Source organism: Idiotropiscis lumnitzeri, chromosome 9 (assembly GCF_059441095.1).
Source record: "Idiotropiscis lumnitzeri isolate Australia: NSW breed Sydney's pygmy pipehorse chromosome 9, RoL_Ilum_1.0, whole genome shotgun sequence".
NCBI lineage: Eukaryota > Metazoa > Chordata > Actinopteri > Syngnathiformes > Syngnathidae > Idiotropiscis > Idiotropiscis lumnitzeri.
The window spans coordinates 19976007-19990018 of NC_142399.1; the positions used below are offsets into that span (position 1 = coordinate 19976007).

General features: G+C 42.1%; 5 non-coding genes across 5 annotated transcripts; all 5 read right to left on the reverse strand.

Moving 5' to 3' along the window:
- Nucleotides 1-3082: 3082 nt before the first annotated feature.
- Nucleotides 3083-3208, reverse strand: trnad-guc (transfer RNA aspartic acid (anticodon GUC)). Its single transcript has 2 exons — nt 3172-3208; nt 3083-3118 (listed from the first exon to the last, which is right to left on the reverse strand). It is a non-coding gene; the product is annotated as a tRNA-Asp (tRNA).
- A 638-nt stretch (nt 3209-3846) lies between these two features.
- trnay-gua (transfer RNA tyrosine (anticodon GUA)) lies at nt 3847-3972 on the reverse strand. Its single transcript has 2 exons — nt 3936-3972; nt 3847-3882 (listed from the first exon to the last, which is right to left on the reverse strand). It is a non-coding gene; the product is annotated as a tRNA-Tyr (tRNA).
- A 1409-nt stretch (nt 3973-5381) lies between these two features.
- Nucleotides 5382-5507, reverse strand: trnay-gua (transfer RNA tyrosine (anticodon GUA)). Its single transcript has 2 exons — nt 5471-5507; nt 5382-5417 (listed from the first exon to the last, which is right to left on the reverse strand). It is a non-coding gene; the product is annotated as a tRNA-Tyr (tRNA).
- A 4156-nt stretch (nt 5508-9663) lies between these two features.
- Nucleotides 9664-9789, reverse strand: trnay-gua (transfer RNA tyrosine (anticodon GUA)). Its single transcript has 2 exons — nt 9753-9789; nt 9664-9699 (listed from the first exon to the last, which is right to left on the reverse strand). It is a non-coding gene; the product is annotated as a tRNA-Tyr (tRNA).
- A 1770-nt stretch (nt 9790-11559) lies between these two features.
- Nucleotides 11560-11685, reverse strand: trnay-gua (transfer RNA tyrosine (anticodon GUA)). The gene is made up of 2 exons: nt 11649-11685; nt 11560-11595 (listed from the first exon to the last, which is right to left on the reverse strand). It is a non-coding gene; the product is annotated as a tRNA-Tyr (tRNA).
- Nucleotides 11686-14012: the final 2327 nt, after the last annotated feature.

Sequence of the window (14012 nt, forward strand, 5' to 3'; positions counted from 1 at the left end):
CCTCGCCATCTCGCTGCTTCGCCGTCTCGCTGCGGCGCAGCCCCTCAGATGGGATGCCGACACAATGCCGGTGTGAGCAAGTCACTTGTCAACAAACGATGTGCGGTCACGGTGTTACATCAAAACTAAAACTATCATCCCAAATCAACTGAAAAGCATAAAAGTGTAGGCCCAGCAAAATTCTGCCTCCCAGCCTACCATACATTACCTTAGTTTACATGCATGCACACTAAAACAGACGATAGCATGGCTAGCTGTTTTGAAAAAACGGCAACAGGAGCAAAACTGCGTTTGGTTGTATTTTATTTAACAAGGTACTCACATTAAGAGTTATCAGTCATCCACAAATCCTTCAAAATCATCGTCTTCCGTATCAGACAGAAATAGTTGGGCAAATTCTCCCTCAAACACGCCAGGTTCCCTCTCGTCATTGTCCAAGTCTGTGTCGCTGCTGAGCGTCTCCCCGGATGTAATGCCGGCTTTCGCGAAAGCTCTTGCAATAGAGCTAGCAGACACGTTCGTCCAAGCAGCTACAATCCACTCGCAAATTGTGGCATAACTTGCTCTTCGCTGTCTCCCAGTCTTTGTGAAGCTGTGTTCGCCCTCCGCCATCCATCGCTCCCACGCAGCACGCAACTTCACTTTGAACGCTCTGTTTATACTTAAGTCGAGTGGTTGGAGTTCCTTTGTCAAGCCTCCCGGGATGATGGCAAGCTCTGAGTTCATATGCGTGACTTGACTTTTCACAGCGGCTGTCAGATGGGCACGCATGGAGTCACAGACCAACAGCGACGGTGACGCGTGGAAAAAATCACCGGGTCTTTTTACGTACACCTCACTCAACCACTCTCTCATTTTGTCCTCGTCCATCCAGCCCTTTTGATTGGCCTTGATGATAACGCCGGCAGGAAACTTCTCTTTAGGCAGCGTCTTCCGCTTAAAAATCACCATAGGTGGCAATTTTTGTCCGTTAGCATGGCAAGCTAGCACAACAGTAAAAGCAGACTTCTCGTGCCCCGTTGTGCGGATTGCTACCGTGCTCATCCCCTTCTTCTCCACAGTGCGGTTCACCGGGATGTCGAAAGTCAGCGGCACCTCGTCCATGTTGGTGATGTGGCTGGGCTGGATACGTTTGTCGGCAATCTTTTTGCTGCAGTAAGAGCGGAAGGCGACAATCTTCTCCTTGTAATCCGCTGGGAGTTGCTGCGCGACGGTCGTCTTTGCCCGGATGGATAGATGGCGCCGTTTCATAAAACGAAAACACCAAGACGCCCCTCCTTGGAAGTGTTCGATGTTCAATTCGCCAGCAAGCATTACTGCTCTCTGTCGAATGGTGATGGTAGATACACTTCTCCCAGCTGTTCTCTGAGAAGCAATCCACTGCTCGAGCTGGTCTTCCAACACGGGCCATCTTGCCTTGCATCCACGAAAACTCAGTGTAGTTTTCTTGACTTGGCGCAGTCTGTCTTCCTGCTTCCTCCACTTGCGAACCATGGATTCGTTGATCCTTAATTCTCTCGCAGCTGCTCGATTCCCATGAACAATGGCGTAGTTTATAGCGTGTAGCGTAAACTGTGCCTCGTAGGAATGTCTCTTCAGTGATGCCATTTTTGCTGATCAATTGCTTAAGCAACGTGTTGCACCTAGTATATATAGGGGCATCGCGCTGCTTTGCACTGGGGGCGTGCCTTTGTGTTGTTTTGTCTCCCCTCTCCCGCCTGTTGTCATTCACACCCATCTCCCCTCTCACGTCCGCCTGTTGTCCACACCCATCGATCCCCTCTCACGCCCCCCTGCTGTCGTAAGCCACACCCGCCTTCTCTCTATATAAGCGGTGTGCAGGCAGTTGATGTTCGCCGTCAGCCCAGCGGCGCACTTGGTCGACGCAATGGGCGCTCCACCTCAAAGGGCGCACTGGTTTTTTTGGACGGCTTTCCGGACTTTAAAGTGCGCCTTATGGGTCCAAAAATACGGTATTTAGATGCTCTCCCAATTGGGAGCGCCAGCCTTGGCTCTGGGAGGATGAATTTGCATCAGATCTTTAGTTACAATTTTTGATTGATTTGAAATTCGGGGCAACATCCTTTGAGCCGGATTAAAACCAGGGAGCAAAGTACTTGTGCTCGGAATTACTTAAATCCTCCGCTTTACCAACAGAGCTATCGAAGTATTGCTGGAACTCACTCTGGTGTTGGGAGTCTCTACTCATGACGTTGGGAGATACCAGATATAAATTGACTTGAGTAGATTCAGACAAATTCGCCAAAATATTTTATTTAGTTTTGGATTAAAATTGTTAACCCTGCAATAGTTGCTTCGAGCCGGATTTCAACCAGTGACCTAAGGATTTCCAATTAGAACTTCCATCGCATTCCGTCGAAAGGATGTCAGTTTTCAAACTCTACAGTCCTCCGCTCTACCAACTGAGCTATCGAAGGGATGCTCCTCTTGACTGCATTATTGGGAGTGCCTACCTGTGGTGTTAGGACGGCTGAAAAGTGGATTTTGATGATGTAGCAACAGATTTTTCTTTAGATTTTTCAAGATTGATTAAAATTTGAAATCCTGGAAAATGTCCTTTGAGCTGCAATTTAAATAGCTACCTCAAAATTTTGGTGTGGAACCACAACAGTTTTCCACTTTGCCAACTGAGTTACCAGATTTGTGCTATTGGGACAGACATCCGATATAGATTGGATTTTACAACAGGTAGTATTCAGTAATTGTGGCATGTTCTTCATATATTTAGATGCTCTCCCAATTGGGAGCGCCAGCCTTGGCTCTGGGAGGATGAAAGGGATTTCTAATTCTAGTTACAATATTTGATTGATTTGAAATTCGGGGCAACATCCTTTGAGCCGAATGAAAATCAGGGAGCAAAGGACTTGTCCTCGGAATTAGTTTAGTCCTCCGCTTTACCAACAGAGCTATCAAAGTATTGCTGGAACTCACTCTGGTTTGGGGAGTCCCTACTCATGACGTTGGGAGAAACCAGATATAAATTGACTTGAGTAAACTCAGACAAATTGGCCAAAGATTTTTATTTACAGTTTTGGATTAAAATTGGAAACCCTGCAATAGTTCCTTCGAGCCGGATTTGAACCAGCGACCTAAGGATTTCCGATTAGAACTTCCATCGCGTTCAGCTGAATGAATGTACGTTTGCACACTCGACAGTCCTCCGCTCTACCAACTGAGCTACCGAAGGGATGCTCCACGCATCTGCATTGTTGGGAGTGCCTACCTGTGGTGTTAGGATGGCCGACTAGTGGATTTTGATGAAGTAGCAACAGATTTTTATTTCATTTTTTCAATCTTGGTAAGATTTAAAATCCAGTAAAATGTCCTTAGAGCTGCATTTTAAATAGCTACCTCAATATTTTGGAGTGGAACCACAACAGTTTTCCACTTTGCCAACTGAGTTACCAGATTTGTGCTATTGGGACACACAACTGATATAGACTGGAATTTACAAGAGGTAGTATTCAGTAATTGTGGCATGTTCTTCATATATATAGATGCTCTCCCAATTGGGAGCGCCAACCTTGGCTCTGGGAGGATGAATTTGCATCTGATCTTTAGTTACAATATTTGATTGATTTGAAATTCGGGGCAACATCCTTTGAGCCGGATGAAAACCAGGGAGCAAAGGACTTGTCCTCGGAATTACTTTAGTCCTCGGCTTTACCAACAGAGCTATCAAAGTATTGCTGGACCTCACTCTGGTTTTGGGATCACCTACTCATGACGTTGGGATAGACTAGACGAGACTTGTGTAGATTCATACAAATTCACCAAAGATTTTTATTTACAGTTTTGAATTAAAATTGGGACGCCGGTAATATTTCCTTCGAGCCGGATTTGAACCAGCGACCTAAGGATTTCCGATTAGAACTTCCATCGCGTTCCGCCGCAAGGATGTCAGTTTTCACACTCTACAGTCCTCCGCTCTACCGACTGAGCTATCGAAGGGATGCTCTTCTTGTCTGCATTATTGGGAGTGCCTACCTGTGGTGTTAGGACGGCTGACAAGTGGATTTTGATGATGTAGCAACAGATTTTTCTTTAAAATTTTCAAGATTGATTAAAATTTGAAATCCAGGAAAATGTCCTTTGAGCTGCAATTTAAATAGCTACCTCAAAATTATGGTGTGGAACCACAACAGTTTTCCACTTTGCCAACTGAGTTACCAGATTTGTGCTATTGGGACAGACATCCGATATAGATTGGATTTTACAACAGGTAGTATTCAGTAATTGTGGCATGTTCTTCATATATTTAGATGCTCTCCCAATTGGGAGCGCCAGCCTTGTCTCTGGGAGGATGAAAGGGATTTCTAATTCTAGTTACAATATTTGATTGATTTGAAATTTGGGGCAACATCCTTTGAGCCGAATGAAAATCAGGGAACAAAGGACTTGTCCTCGGAATTACTTTAGTCCTCCGCTTTACCAACAGAGCTATCAAAGTATTGCTGGAACTCACTCTGGTTTGGGGAGTCCCTACTCATGACGTTGGGAGATACCAGATATAAATTGACTTGAGTAGATTCAGACAAATTCGCCAAAGATTTTTATTTACAGTTTTGGATTAAAATCAGGAACCCTGCAATAGTTCCTTCTAGCCGGATTTGAACCCGGAACCTAAGGATTTCCAATTCAAACATCCATCGTGTTCCGCCGAAAGGAAGTCAGTTTTCACACTCTACAGTCCTCCGCTCTACCAACTGCGCTATCGCAGGGATGCTCCTCTAGTCTGCATTATTGGGAGTGCTTACCTGTGGTGTTAGGATGGCCGACTAGTGGATTTTGATGAAGTAGCAACAGATTTTTATTTCATTTTTTCAATCTTGATTAAGATTTAAAATTCAGTAAAATGTCCTTTGAGCTGCATTTGAAATAGCTACTTCAAAATTTTGGTGTGGAACCACAAGAGTTTTCCACTTTGCCAACTGACTTACCAGATTTGTGCTATTGGGACAGACAACCGATATAGATTGGATTTTACAACAGGTAGTATTCAGTAATTGTGGCATGTTCCTTATATATTTAGATGCTCTCCCAATTGGGAGGGCCAGCCTTGGCTCTGGGAGGATGAATTTCCTTCAGATCTTTAGTTACAATTTTTGATTGATTTAAAATTCGGGGCAACATCCTTTGAGCCGGATGAAAACCAGGGAGCAAAGGACTTGTGCTCGGAATCACTTTAGACCTCCGCTTTACCAACAGAGCTATCAAAGTATTGCTGGACCTCACTCTGGTTTTGGGATCACCTACTCATGACGTTGGGATTGACCAGACTAGACTTGTGTAGATTCATACAAATTCACCAAAGATTTTTATTTACAGTTTTGAATTAAAATTGGAAAGCCGGTAATAGTTCCTTCGAGCCGGATTTGAACCAGCGACCTAAGGATTTCCAATTAGAACTTCCATCGCGTTCCGCCGAAAGGATGTCAGTTTTCAAACTCTACAGTCCTCCGCTCTACCAACTGAGCTATCGAAGGGATGCTCCTCTTGTCTGCATTATTGGGAGTGCCTACCTGTGGTGTTAGGACGGCTGAAAAGTGGATTTTGATGATGTAGCAACAGATTTTTTTTTAAATTTTTCAAGATTGATTAAAATTTGAAATCCAGGAAAATGTCCTTTGAGCTGCAATTTAAATAGCTCCCTCAAAATTTTGGTGTGGAACCACAACAGTTTTCCACTTTGCCAACTGAGTTACCAGATTTGTGCTATTGGGACAGACATCCGATATAGATTGGATTTTACAACAGGTAGTATTCAGTAATTGTGGCATGTTCTTCATATATTTAGATGCTCTCCCAATTGGGAGCGCCAGCCTTGGCTCTGGGAGAATGAATTTGCATCAGATCTTTAGTTACAATTTTTGATTGATTTGAAATTCGGGGCAACATCCTTTGAGCCGGATTAAAACCAGGGAGCAAAGTACTTGTGCTCGGAATCACTTAAGACCTCCGCTTTACCAACAGAGCAATCGAAGTATTGCTGGAACTCACTCTGGTTTTGGGAGTCCCTACTCATGACGTTGGGAGATACCAGATATAAATTGACTTGAGTAGATTCAGACAAATTCGCCAAAGATTTTTATTGACAGTTTTGGATTAAAATTGGGAACCCTGCAATAGTTCCTTTGAGACGGATTTGAACCAGGAACCTAAGGATTTCCAATTCAAACATCCATCGTGTTCCGCCGAAAGGATGTCAGTTTTCACACTCTACAGTCCTCCGCTCTACCAACTGCGCTATCGCAGGTATCCTCCACTAGTCTGCATTATTGGGAGTGCTTACCTGTGGTGTTAGGATGGCCGACTAGTGGATTTTGATGAAGTAGCAACAGATTTTTATTTCATTTTTTCAATCTTGATTAAGATTTAAAATCCAGTAAAATGTCCTTTGAGCTGCATTTGAAATAGCTACTTCAAAATTTTGGTGTGGAACCACAACAGTTTTCCACTTTGCCAACTGAGTTACCAGATTTGTGCTATTGGGACAGACATCCGATATAGATTGGATTTTACAACAGGTAGTATTCAGTAATTGTGGCATGTTCTTCATATATTTAGATGCTCTCCCAATTGGGAGCGCCAGCCTTGGCTCTGGGAAGATGATTTGCATCTGATCTTTAGTTACAATATTTGATTGATTTGAAATTCGGGGCAACATCCTTTGAGCCGAATGAAAACCAGGGAGCAAAGGACTTGTCCTCGGAATTACTTTAGTCCTCCGCTTTACCAACAGAGCTATCAAAGTATTGCTGGAACTCACTCTGGTTTGGGGAGTCCCTACTCATGACGTTGGGAGAAACCAGATATAAATTGACTTGAGTAGATTCAGACAAATTCGCCAAAGATTTTTATTTACAGTTTTGGATTAAAATTGGAAACCCTGCAATAGTTCCTTCGACCCGGATTAGAACCAGGAACCTAAGGATTTCCAATTCAATCATCCATCGTCTTCCGCCGAAAGGATGTCAGTTTTCACACTCTACAGTCCTCCGCTCTACCAACTGAGCTATCGAAGGGATGCTCCACTCGTCTGCCAGGATGGCCGAGTGGTCTAAGGCGCTGCGTTCAGGACCCAGTCTCCCCAGGAGGCCTGGGTTCGAATCTCGAATTTCCCCATTGTGGGACTAATAAAGGGCGAATTATTATTATTATTATTGGGAGTGCTTATCTGTGGTGTTAGAATGGCCGACTAGTGCATTTTGATGAAGTAGCAACAGATTTTTCTTTATATTTTTCAAGATTGATTAAAATTTGAAATCCAGGAAAATGTCCATTGAGCTGCAATTTAAATAGCTACCTCAAAATTTTGGTGTGGAACCACAACAGTTTTCCACTTAGAAAACTGAGTTACCAGATTTGTGCTATTGGGACAGACATCCGATATAGATTGGATTTTACAACAGTTAGTATTCAGTAATTGTGGCATGTTCTTCAAATATTTAGATGCTCTCCCAATTGGGAGCGCCAGCCTTGGCTCTGGGAGGATGAATTTGCATCAGATCTTTAGTTACAATTTTTGATTGATTTGAAATTCGGGGCAACATCCTTTGAGCCGGATTAAAACCAGGGAGCAAAGTACTTGTGCTCGGAAATTACTTAAATCCTCCGCTTTACCAACAGAGCTATCGAAGTATTGCTGGAACTCACTCAGGTTTGGGGAGTCCCTACTCATGACGTTGGGAGAAACCAGATATAAATTGACTTGAGTAGATTCAGACAAATTCACAAAAGATTTTACTTTACAGTTTTGAAGTAAAATTGGAAACCCTGCAATAGTTCCTTTTAGCCGGATTTGAACCAGCGACCTAAGGACTTCCGATTAGAACTTCCATCGCGCTCCGCTGAAAGAATGTCAGTTTGCACACTCTACAGTCCTCCGCTCTACCAACTGAGCTACCGAAGGGATGCTCCACTCATCTGCATTGTTGGAAGTGCCTACCTGTGGTGTTAGGATGGCCGACTAGTGGATTTTTATGAAGTAGCAACAGATTTTTATTTCATTTTTTCAAAATTGATTCAGATTTAAAATCCAGTAAAATGTCCTTTGAGCTGCATTTGACATAGCTACTTCAAAATTTTGGTGTGGAACAACAACAGTTTTCCACTTTGCCAACTGATTTACCAGATTTGTGCTATTGGGACAGACAACAGATATAGATTGGATTTTACAAGAGGTAGTATTCAGTAATTGTGGCATGTTCTTCATATATTTAGATGCTCTCCCAATTGGGAGCGCCAGCCTTGGCTCTGGGAGGATGAATTTGCATCAGATCTTTAGTTACAATTTTTGATTGATTTGATATTCGGGGCAACATCGTTTGAGCCGGATTAAAACCAGGGAGCAAAGTATTTGTGCTCGGAATTACTTAAATCCTCCGCTTTACCAACAGAGCTATCGAAGTATTGCTGGAACTCACTCAGGTTTGGGGAGTCCCGACTCATGACGTTGGGAGAAACCAGATATAAATTGACTTGAGTAGATTCAGACAAATTCACCAAAGATTTTACTTTACAGTTTTGAAGTAAAATTGGAAACCCTGCAATAGTTCCTTTGAGCCGGATTTGAACCAGCGACCTAAGGATTTCCGATTAGAACGTGCATCGCGCTCCGCTGAAAGAATGTCAGTTTGCACACTCTACAGTCCTCCGCTCTACCAACTGAGCTACCGAAGGGATGCTCCACTCATCTGCATTATTGGGAGTGCTTACCTGTGGTGTTAGAATGGCCAACTAGTGGATTATGATGAAGTAGCAACAGATTTTTCTTTAAATTTTTCAAGATTGATTAAAATTTGAAATCCAGGAAAATGTCCATTGAGCTGCAATTTAAATAGCTACCTCAAAATTATGGTGTGGAACCACAACAGTTTTTCACTTAGAAAACTGAGTTACCAGATTTGTGCTATTGGGACAGACATCCGATATAGATTGGATTTTACAACAGTTAGTATTCAGTAATTGTGGCATGTTCTTCATATATTTAGATGCTCTCCCAATTGGGAGCGCCAGCCTTGGCTCTGGGAGGATGAATTTGCATCAGATCTTTAGTTACAATATTTGATTGATTTGAAATTAGCAGATTTTTATTTCATTTTTTCAATCTTGATTAAGATTTAAAATCCAGTCAAATGTCCTTTGAGCTGCATTTGAAATAGCTACTTCAAAATTTTGTTGTGGAACCACAACAGTTTTCCACTTTGCCAACTGACTTACCAGATTTGTGCTATTGGGACAGACAACCGATATAGATTGGATTTTACAAGAGGTAGTATTCAGTAATTGTGGCATGTTCTTCATATATTTAGATGCTCTCCCAATTGGGAGCGCCAGCCTTGGCTCTGGGAGGATGAATTTGCATCAGATCTTTAGTTACAATTTTTTATTGATTTGATATTCGGGGCAACATCGTTTGAGCCGGATTAAAACCAGGGAGCAAAGTATTTGTGCTCGGAATTACTTAAGTCCTCCGCTTTACCAACAGAGCTATCGAAGTATTGCTGGAACTCACTCTGGTTTTGGGAGTCCCTACTCATGACGTTGGGATTGACCAGACTAGACTTGTGTAGATTCATACAAATTCACCAAAAAATTTTATTTACAGTTTTGAATTAAAATTGGAAAGCCGGTAATAGTTCCTTCGAGCCGGATTTGAACCAGCGACCTAAGGATTTCCGATTAGAACTTCCATCGCGTTCCGCCGAAAGGATGTCAGTTTTCACACTCTACAGTCCTCCGCTCTACCGACTGAGCTATCGCAGGGATGCTCCACAAGTCTGCATTATTGGGAGTGCTTACCTGTGGTGTTAGGATGGCCGACTAGTGGATTTTGATGAAGTAGCAACAGATTTTTATTTCATTTTTTCAATCTTGGTAAGATTTAAAATCCAGTAAAATGTCCTTTGAGCTGCAATTTAAATAGCTACCTCAAAATTTTGGTGTGGAACCACAACAGTTTTCCACTTAGAAAACTGAGTTACCAGATTTGTGCTATTGGGACAGACATCCGATATAGATTGGATTTTACAACAGTTAGTATTCAGTAATTGTGGCATGTTCTTCATATATTTAGATGCTCTCCCAATTGGGAGCGCCAGCCTTGGCTCTGGGAGGATGAATTTGCATCTGATATTTAGTTACAATATTTGATTGATTTGAAATTCGGGGCAACATCCTTTGAGCCGGATGAAAACCAGGGAGCAAAGGACTTGTCCTCGGAATTACTTTAGTCCTCCGCTTTACCAACAGAGCTATCGAAGTATTGCTGGAACTCACTCTGGTTTGGGGAGTCCCTACTCATGACGTTGGGAGAAACCAGATATAAATTGACTTGAGTAGATTCAGACAAATTCGCAAAAGATTCTTATTGACAGTTTTGGATTACAATTGGAAACCCTGCAATAGTTCCTTCGAGCCGGATTTGAACCAGGAACCTAAGGATTTCCAATTCAAACATCCATTGTGTTCCGCCGAAAGGATGTCAGTTTTCACACTCAACAGTCCTCCGCTCTACCAACTGCGCTATCGAAGGGATCCGCCAGTCACCTGCATTAATGGGAGTGCCTACCTGTGGTATTAGGATGGCCGACTATTGGATTTTGATGAAGTAGCAACAGAATTTTATCTACTTTTTCAATCTTGATTAAGATTTAAAATCCAGTAAAATGTCCTTTGAGCTGCATTTTAAATAGCTACTTCAAAATTTTGGTGTTGAACCACAACAGTTTTCCACTTTGCCAACTGAGTTACCAGATTTGTGCTATTGGTTCGAGCCGGATTTGAACCAGCGACCTAAGGATTTCCGATTAGAACTTCCGTCGCGTTCCGCCGAAAGGATGTCAGTTTTCACACTCTACAGTCCTCCGCTCTACCAACTGAGCTATCGAAGGGATCCGCCAGTCACCTGCATTAATGGGAGTGCCTACCTGTGGTATTAGGATGGCCGACTAGTGGATTTTGATGAAGTAGCAACAGAATTTTATCTACTTTTTCAATCTTGATTAAGATATGAAATCCAGTAAAATGTCCTTTGAGCTGCATTTTAAATAGCTACTTCAAAATTTAGGTGTGGAACCACAACAGTTTTCCACTTTGCCAACTGAGTTACCAGATTTGTGCTATTGGGACAGACAACCGATATAGATTGGATTTTACAACAGGTAGTATTCAGTAATTGTGGCATGTTCTTCATATATTTAGATGCTCTCCCAATTGGGAGCACCAGCCTTGGCTCTGGGAGAATGAATTTGCATCAGATCTTTAGTTACAATTTTTGATTGATTTGATATTCGGGGCAACATCCTTTGTGCCGGATTAAAACAAGGGAGCAAAGTACTTGTGCTCGGAATTACTTAAATCCTCTGCTTTACCAACAGAGTTATCGAAGTATTGCTGGAACTCACTCTGGTTTTGGGAGTCCCTACTCATGACGTTGGGAGATACCAGATATAAATTGACTTGAGTAGATTCAGACAAATTCGCCAAAGATTTTTATTGACAGTTTTGGATTAAAATTGGGAACCCTGCAATAGTTCCTTCGAGCCGGATTTGAACCGGCGACCTAAGGATTTCCGATTAGAACTTCCGTCGCGTTCCGCCGAAAGGATGTCAGTTTTCACACTCTACAGTCCTCCGCTCTACCAACTGAGCTATCGAAGGGATCCGCCAGTCACCTGCATTAATGGGAGTGCCTACCTGTGGTGTTAGGATGGCCGACTAGTGGATTTTGATGAAGTAGCAACAGATTTTTATTTCATTTTTTCAATCTTGATTAACATTTAAAATCCAGTAAAATGTCCTTTGAGCTGCATTTGAAATAGCTACTTCAAAATTTTGGTGTGGAACCACAACAGTTTTCCACTTTGCCAACTGAGTTACCTGATTTGTGCTATTGGGACAGACAACCGATATAGATTGGATTTTACAACAGGTAGTATTCAGTAATTGTGGCATGTTCCTTATATATTTAGATGCTCTCCCAATTGGGAGGGCCAGCCTTGGCTCTGGGAGGATGAATGTGCTTCAGATCTTTAGTTACAATTTTTGATTGATTTGAAATTCGGGGCAACATCCTTTGAGCCGGATGAAAACCAGGGAGCAAAGGACTTGTGCTCTGAATCACTTAAGACCTCCGCTTTACCAACAGAGCTATCAAAGTATTGCTGGACCTCACTCTGGTTTTGGGATCACCTACTCATGGCTTTGGGATAGACCAGACTAGACTTGTGTAGATTCATACAAATTCACCAAAGATTTTTATTTACAGTTTTGAATTAAAATTGGAAAGCCGGTTATAGTTCCTTCGAGCCGGTTTTGAACCAGCGACCTAAGGCTTTCCAATTAGAACTTCCATCGCGTTCCGCCGAAAGGATGTCAGTTTTCACACTCTACAGTCCTCCGCTCTACCAATTTAGCTATCGAAGGGATGCTCCTCTTGTCTGCATTATTGCGAGTGCCTACCTGTGGTGTTAGGACGGCTGAAGTGGATTTTGATGATGTAGCAACAGATTTTTCTTTACATTTTTCAAGATTGATTCAAATTTGAAATCCAGGAAAATGTCCATTGAGCTGCAATTTAAATAGCTACCTCAAAATTTTGGTGTGGAACCACAACAGTTTTCCACTTTGCCAACTGAGTTACCAGATTTGTGCTATTGGGACAGACAACCGATATAGATTGGATTTTACAACAGGTAGTATTCAGTAATTGTGGCATGTTCTTCATATATTTAGATGCTCTCCCAATTGGGAGCGCCAGCCTTGGCTCTGGGAGGATGAATTTGCATCAGATCTTTAGTTACAATTTTTGATTGATTTGATATTCGGGGCAACATCCTTTGAGCCGGATTAAAACCAGGGAGCAAAGTACTTGTGCTCGGAATTACTTAAATCCTCCGCTTTACCAACAGAGTTATCGAAGTATTGCTGGAACTCACTCTGGTTTTGGGAGTCCCTACTCATGACGTTGGGAGATACCAGATATAAATTGACTTGGGTAGATTCAGACAAATTTGCCAAAGATTTTTATTTACAGTTTTGGATTAAAATTGGTAACCCTGCAATAGTTCCTTCGAGCCGGATTTGAACCAGTAACCTAAGGATTTCCATTTAGAACATCCATCGTTTTCCGCCGAAAGAATGTCAGTTTTCACACTCTACAGTCCTCCGTTTTACCAACTGAGCTACCGAAGGGATGCTCCACTCATATGTATTGTTGGGAGTGCCTACCTGTGGTGTTAGGATGGCCGACGAGTGGATTTTGATGAAGTCGCAACAGATTTTTATTTCATTTTTTCAAAATTGCTTAAGATTTAAAATCCAGTAAAATGTCATTAGAGCTGCATTTTAAATAGCTACCTCAATATTTTGGAGTGGAACCACAACAGTTTTCCACTTTGCCAACTGAGTTACCAGATTTGTGCTATTGGGACAGAACACTGATATAGACTGGAATTTATAACAGGTAGTATTCAGTAATTGTGGCATGTTCCTTATATATTTAGATAATCACCCAATTGGGAGCGCCAGCCGTGGTTTTGGGCGGATGAATTTTTATAAGATCTTTAGTTACAATTTTTGATGAATTTGAAATTCGGGCAACATCCTTTGAGCCGGATTAAAACCAGGGAGCAAAGTACATGTGCTCGGAATTACTTAAGACCTCCGCTTCACCAACAGAGCTATCAAAGTATTGCTGGACCTCACTCTGGTTTTGGGATCACCTACTCATGACGTTGGGAGATACCAGATATAAATTGACTTGAGTAGATTCAGACACATTCGCCAAAAATTTTTATTTACAGTTTTGGATTAAAATTGGAAAGCCTGTAAGATAAGATAAGATAAGATGTCCTTTATTAGTCCCACAATGGGGAAATTTGAGGTGTTACAGCAGCAAAGATATAGATCACACAGAGTCGGCGGCGTAATGTAGCCGTTAATGTATAACATTAGCAGCAGACATTCAGAAAAAGCATGCAAATATA